This window comes from Condylura cristata, unplaced genomic scaffold (genome assembly GCF_000260355.1).
Source record: "Condylura cristata isolate star-nosed mole 26May11 unplaced genomic scaffold, ConCri1.0 scaffold00022, whole genome shotgun sequence".
Classification (NCBI taxonomy): domain Eukaryota; kingdom Metazoa; phylum Chordata; class Mammalia; order Eulipotyphla; family Talpidae; genus Condylura; species Condylura cristata.
This window is the reverse complement of record NW_004567123.1, coordinates 6196267-6202494: the sequence shown is the minus strand read 5'-3', so window position 1 is coordinate 6202494 and position 6228 is coordinate 6196267. Positions and strand designations below refer to the sequence as shown.

General features: G+C 38.5%; 1 protein-coding gene across 1 annotated transcript in view; it reads right to left on the bottom strand.

The window, feature by feature from the left end:
• Window positions 1–6228, bottom strand: part of SNX5 (sorting nexin 5) — a 23431-nt gene that overhangs the window by 14017 nt on the left and 3186 nt on the right. The gene's annotated exons all lie outside the window — the stretch shown is intronic.

Below are 6228 nucleotides of genomic sequence, written 5' to 3'. Positions count from 1 at the left end.
ACTGAGTTATTAAGAGTGACTAAAATGATTTTCCTACTAAATTTAAAATGATAAACTCCCTGATTTTAAAACAAGATTTATATTTATTTATTTATGCATACAAGAACTGGGGTGTAGGGCAGAGGTGCAGGGGGCAATTTACAATAGAAAGAATGGGGAGCAAGGGCCAGGCAGGAGAGAGTTCTGCCGCGCCATGTGAGCTAGAGGGTCAAAATCGTGCTTGATAGTGCTGAGCCACCAAGAAAAGACCTAACTACCTAAATCTTAAACAAGCTGGGGTGAATTCCAAAGGTATGACACAAACGAGGAATGCAGTTAACACTGGAGTATTGAACAACGGGAGAATGTCAAGCAGATTGCATTTAGGGTAAGAAAATAGGAATACTGAGATATTTCCCTTTAAATTTCTCTTTGGTATTCTTTTCTTCAAAACTAAAAGCTCAGCACTAAGGATTCTGAATTCCTAAAACTAGAAAAATTGGATGAATTATGTATAAAAAGATGAGTCACTAAAAATGCATGTTTTTTTAATACTAGTAGTTGTCAGTACTAACATTTTTTCTTTAGCTTTAAAACTTGAGAAAGCCAGTTTGCTGTGACAATGGATTTCCTCTAAGCTTGTTAAGTTGTCAAGGCCAGCTGTATATACTTAAGTTCCTGACATCAACCTAAATACCCCTTCCAAATGAATTCTTGATGATCCCTAGGAAATATTTGTCTATTTGGCTTAATTTTCACATGTCCATTTATGACATCTCTGCAAACAAAGATAAAGCTTCAAGGTCAGGGATTTTTCATCGTTTAACAACTGAGACTGTAGCTGACATATTTCTGATAAAAGCTTCCTTCTTTCTGTTAACTCTCCACTAGGCAAATACAGCACCCAAGATTTCAAAATATACACTAGAATTTACTGCAGAGGATCCTGACTGGCCACACTACCATCTTGTTTGTACCGGTCAGTCCACTAAGGTCCAAGTATATAGGGGCCAGGTGTAAAGGGAGCACATCACTGGTAAAAAAGATGGGATAGTCCACAAGACAGACCTAAGGTTCATTTCTCAGAGCTCAGCAACAACCATCTTCTTTCCAAGACTCCACATTTGTTAAAGAAGTCAAAATCCTGTTATCTAGCCATCTCCCAATCTCTGAATATACTGACAACTGCACTGTAGCTCACTTTGTAAGTCAGGAAAACTAAGTGAAACTGAGCTTCCCATGGACTACTTTTGGTTGGGGTGTGTGCATGCATGCGGGATATGTCATACAGGGAATGGGGCTCATTTCAGCCTACAATCAAAGCTACAATGAACCTGACCAGTTCCTTTTCATTCCACTGGTCTCACCTTTTTCCTTATTCCCAACTTTACAGAGTAATAGTCGTTATTCTATTAGTAGCTTTTTTTGTTTTCAGCTCAGAAATATTCCTTCTTGATACAAGAATGTAGAGAGAATAGGGACACCAAAAACTGCTAAAGGCTTTTAAAATCTCGAACTCTGGCAAAATTCTGAGCATCCAGGCCACCAGTAACTCAATGACTGATACTCACAAGTTAAATGAACTTTCCTATTTTGTGGCACAGACCTCCAGATAATGAAAGAGACAAATCATCAAGAGGCAGGAAGTTGTGAAATGTTTCAAATTTGTAAGTCAGCACTGTACCCTAGGCTCTAGAAGTATATTCTGGAATGTGATTAAAAGCTTAGCAGTCCTGCTTACTCAACAAAACCAACGCCCAAGAGCCACACACACACCACAGACCTTGGTGGTAGAGGAGCTCTTCTACTCCCACCCACCTATGTTTAAAAAACACTCAGCACAACTTAGTCATGGCTAGTCAACATGTCTCTGAAATGGGTCACAGATGCCAAAATGCCTGTTTAAGGCAGGATTTAGAACCAAGTCTAACCTTATGCATGTTAATTTTTAAAACTGAAATTTTAGATTTCTACAAAAACCACTGTTAACACATTTTAAAAGTTTTCAGCCTCAGTGTACCGTACTACCAGATTAATCTTTAAGGATTACATTAACTTCTACAAGAAGGAAAAAGAAGTGAACAAGTACTACTTCATTCAGAAAGCAAATTTTTAACTGAATCTAAATATAAACATTCTTCATAAATCTGAAAAGGAAAAAACTGGTTAAGAAATCACTGAAACTCCTCTATTGCTTATTATCTGCCTCCTTCCCACTGGGGGCTTGACTGACACTGGCTGCAGCAGCTAATGACCACTTTTAATCAAAATTTCATTTAGTACAAGATTTAATACCACTTGCAAACCTTCAAAAGGTTTAGTGGCTATAGGTGGCAAAGGGTGTATGTGTGACTAAACAACACAGAGGGCTGGATTCTGCAAGTCAGACTGCACAGGGGTAACACTGAAAACACAGTGAAGGCATAATGTAACTATTATGCCTTTTTCAGATTCCACTTTCTATTAATGCTTTACAACCAAATGACAACATAAAAACTAAAGATATCATCTCTAGTGAATAGCATTCAATGGGGCCAGTTTTGTATATGTTAAATGTCACTCCCTGCATTCCCAGTTTAATATGAATGTTATAAGGAAACTAACATACAGAGAAAAAGAGACTACTTGTATATACTTAAATAATTCTTAGTTTCTACCCCCAAAGCCAAAGAATGTACTTAAGTTAGCATGTACCTGCCTTTTGTCTCTCTCACTTATGTATTTTTGCTTTGTTATCCTTCACCCCATGCCTAAGGAACTAATCCCACTACTGGGGAGGGGGCCAATGTGACAAGTAACTCATGGCCTATTAGCTGAATGGACTCAAAACAGGACAGAGAACTGCAATCACATTTTTACTTTTCTCATTAGTGAGAAAATACAAAAATGTTCTGCTGCAGATACTCTACAGATAAGCACTCATTTCTGAAAATTAAGACTCAACGAACATATATTACTTTTCTGTTTCAACTCACAGGAAAAATTACTTAAGGAATCTCTAATAGTATATCCTCCAACCCCATCCCTTTTCTATGCAAGTTCATGTATTACCGCCAAGACTATATTACTATTTTCTTTCTGAAGGTAACTGAAACCCTAAAATCTATTTATCTGTATTCTAACCAAGCTTTCCATTGTGGCACTGATATGTGGAACTAAATGGACTTAACAACAGTTTTTTGTTCTCATTGTCTGCCTCCCCACCCCTAATTCATTCCCCCCTTTCTAATAATTCAGGCCTGCCAATTATCACATCTTGATCCTCCTCTCAAAGATAACAGAACCAAAGACTTCTAGGATATCTTGGTCTAACATAAATAGCTAAAGAAGTCAGTCAACCTGAACTAAAGGGCTGCAGCCAAGTGATCAGATTTCCACCACTCATCTTGGTGAGACAGGACCCAGAGGGACCCATCCTGCTGCAACCAACCATTCTTACCAAGTAGTCCACCAACACACAAACTGTCTGTGGTAGAACACCACAGACTGCAGGGCATTTGGAGGCTACAAAGCCTCAAGTTCCTAGAACAGGAACTAAGGCTTGGAAGAAGGTCAGTGCTGCCCACTCAGCGAATGGATAAACTAAATCATCATTTCACAAGGCTGCAAATAAATCCCATGGAACAAGACACTAAGCTGAATCAAAGATTTACTATTCATTTCAAGTAACCCATATAATTACTAGATATCTGTATAGTTAAATGAGTCCAAAGTGGAAAGAGTTTAAAAATAAGGCCTATAAAAACCGCCTTGCACATAATTCTATTGGGGATCAACACATTACTGCTACAGAAGAAACACCTGTAACAAATGCAAAGCTAATTTCTTCCATTCAAAGTTAAAGCCTACTACCTACCTGAGCCCCATAACTCTCCCTGCAAGATAAATTCTCGGGGTATCAAGTCTACAGACTGCTGCTATATGTCCTGTTACACATTACTCATGCTGACAAACATATTTAATAAACTTCACTGCCTGACCTTTCTGGTTTACTTTATTATGTGTCTAAAATGAAACAGAAAAAGGTGTGAAAATGTAAAAATTTACCTTACCAACCACCGAACATGATTTAGCACAGTCTGGACTTAAGCCATCTAAACTTGTGTCAATTAAATAGCATGGAAAGGAAACTGCCTGCTTTGTGGTTAGAACTCCACCCCACCCCATCTTAGAAAGGATTAATAATGGACTCAGAATGCCCCCACCCCAAGAATGAAAAATTTATCACAACACAAGGCCAAAAGCAGTAAAATGGCCAGTAATGGGTAAAAGGTTGAGTGATGAAGGGCTTCTTTGCAGGGATATTACTTTGGGATGTGTGGTTCTGGGCTGAATTCCTACCACTGAGATAAATTCTTGGTTTGAATCCTGTAAGTAGTCATAGGTTAGTTGATGCTAAAGAATATTCTGATACACTCTAGAGTTAAAACTGGAATACCTGTCCAGGTTAATTTTGAAGTAGATAATACTTTTCATCCTCTGAACAGAAATTATATTGATATTCCTTGTTATTCTTTCTGGGACACCTTGAGAAAGTTTCCCCCACTATCCAAAGTTCCTATAAAAAAAAGCTTTCCTGAGCCAAAATGATATAAAGCAAACAGGCACATTCTATTTATATGGAAAAAAATTTTAGTGTCTCCTGACCCCCAAATCATACTAAGAACACACACATCCCAAAAACCCTGAAAATACACAGTAGAAACAGGTTTAAAAACAGCATGTAAAAAGTAGCTCCCCCCAGAAGGAGCTTGGCTCTAGAACGGCAACTGTGAAAACTCTTGGGATCTCTTTTCTGTCAGCTCAAACAGGTATTAATGTCTTGCCAACTTTTGAAAAGCTGGGGATACCTAAATGAATGTGGCAAGAAAAGTCTGTAAATGATCTGCTTGTGCTTATTAAAAGATATCTGCTTTGTGGTTAGAACAGAGCAATGTCTCTTTATAACCAACCAAAAGATGAGTTCTTTGCTTTTAACAGAACAGAATTCTACTCTGCATCATCTATCATGCTTCTAGCAGCAGCTCAACAGAATATTTATTAGACGAATTTCCTTCTAATTGAGAGGTATAGCACATTTCCCAGTAAGCCAAATGAAAATCTAGTAACTTCATTTCATCACAAACTACTACTGGTATCCACCAGTAGTACAATAGTTAAGCTTTATACTGTTCTTCATGATCAAGTGAAAGCTGTAAAGTTGGTGACATCTGCATTTGTACTCATGCAGCCTAGAATGAATGTTAAGGCTGTGTCTCATAAAAAGATATTCTGACAATATTACACTTTTCTCTCTAGACCACACTGTGCATGAAAGAAGTCACAACAAATTTGTAACTGGTGTGTGTGTTAAGAGTTAAGGACCCAGTTTCTATACTGCTGAAGTTGAATCCTTCCTGTCCTCAAACTGCAACTTAACTCATGTATTTATGGTGTAGAGTATGAAACAATTAGCAAATTTCCTTCTATGAGGAATAGTTCTTCAAAGTAATTTAATGGCCAGTCAGAAAATAGGTATTAAGACATGAAGTATTTTTTTGGGAAAGTGAAGCCATGCAGAGAAACTCCTCAATTTATACTGTGAGACAAAAATGTCCTGCACCCACCTTCCTCCATGTTTTATAAAGAAAAAGCAGAACTTAAAAAAGTTCTAAAATACTTCCCTCAAAATAGGTGAGCTCACTAATTAGGTTATTTCCCTATCTAATATAACCTAACTTCTCTGCATGCACCCTTTCACTACCTATTTATTTCCCTGCAAACAAGGCCCTAAGAAAAGCAAAATACTTTTTAAAAGCAATTTAAGCTTTATCCTGCAGCAGTTTCTTAGGGAGTCTTAGTTTTCCACTGTCTGACATGGGCACTAACTTCTAACATGAGAAAACAACTGACCTCAATTGCCCAGAATCTGTTGAAGAAAAAATTAACTTCTGCAACACAACTTGACATTATCACCACTGGGGAGGAAACTGCAAGGCAGAGGTCCGTATTACAGCCAAAACACCCGAAAGTGCACAGGACAATCCTCCAGAATGCAAGCTTACATATAAAAATTACGAAGCCAGGGCCCTCCCTGGTGGCGCTGCGGGTTAAAGCACTGCACTAAGAAGCTAAAGCCACTCACTTCCCCACTGAGTTCGATCCCCGCCTGCCCCGGAGGAGATCCACATGGCAGGGCAGACCTCTCCTGACCTGCCCTCTGCTCCCCTCAGCAGTGTACTTCTTCCTCGATCTGCCTGTTCTGCTCCC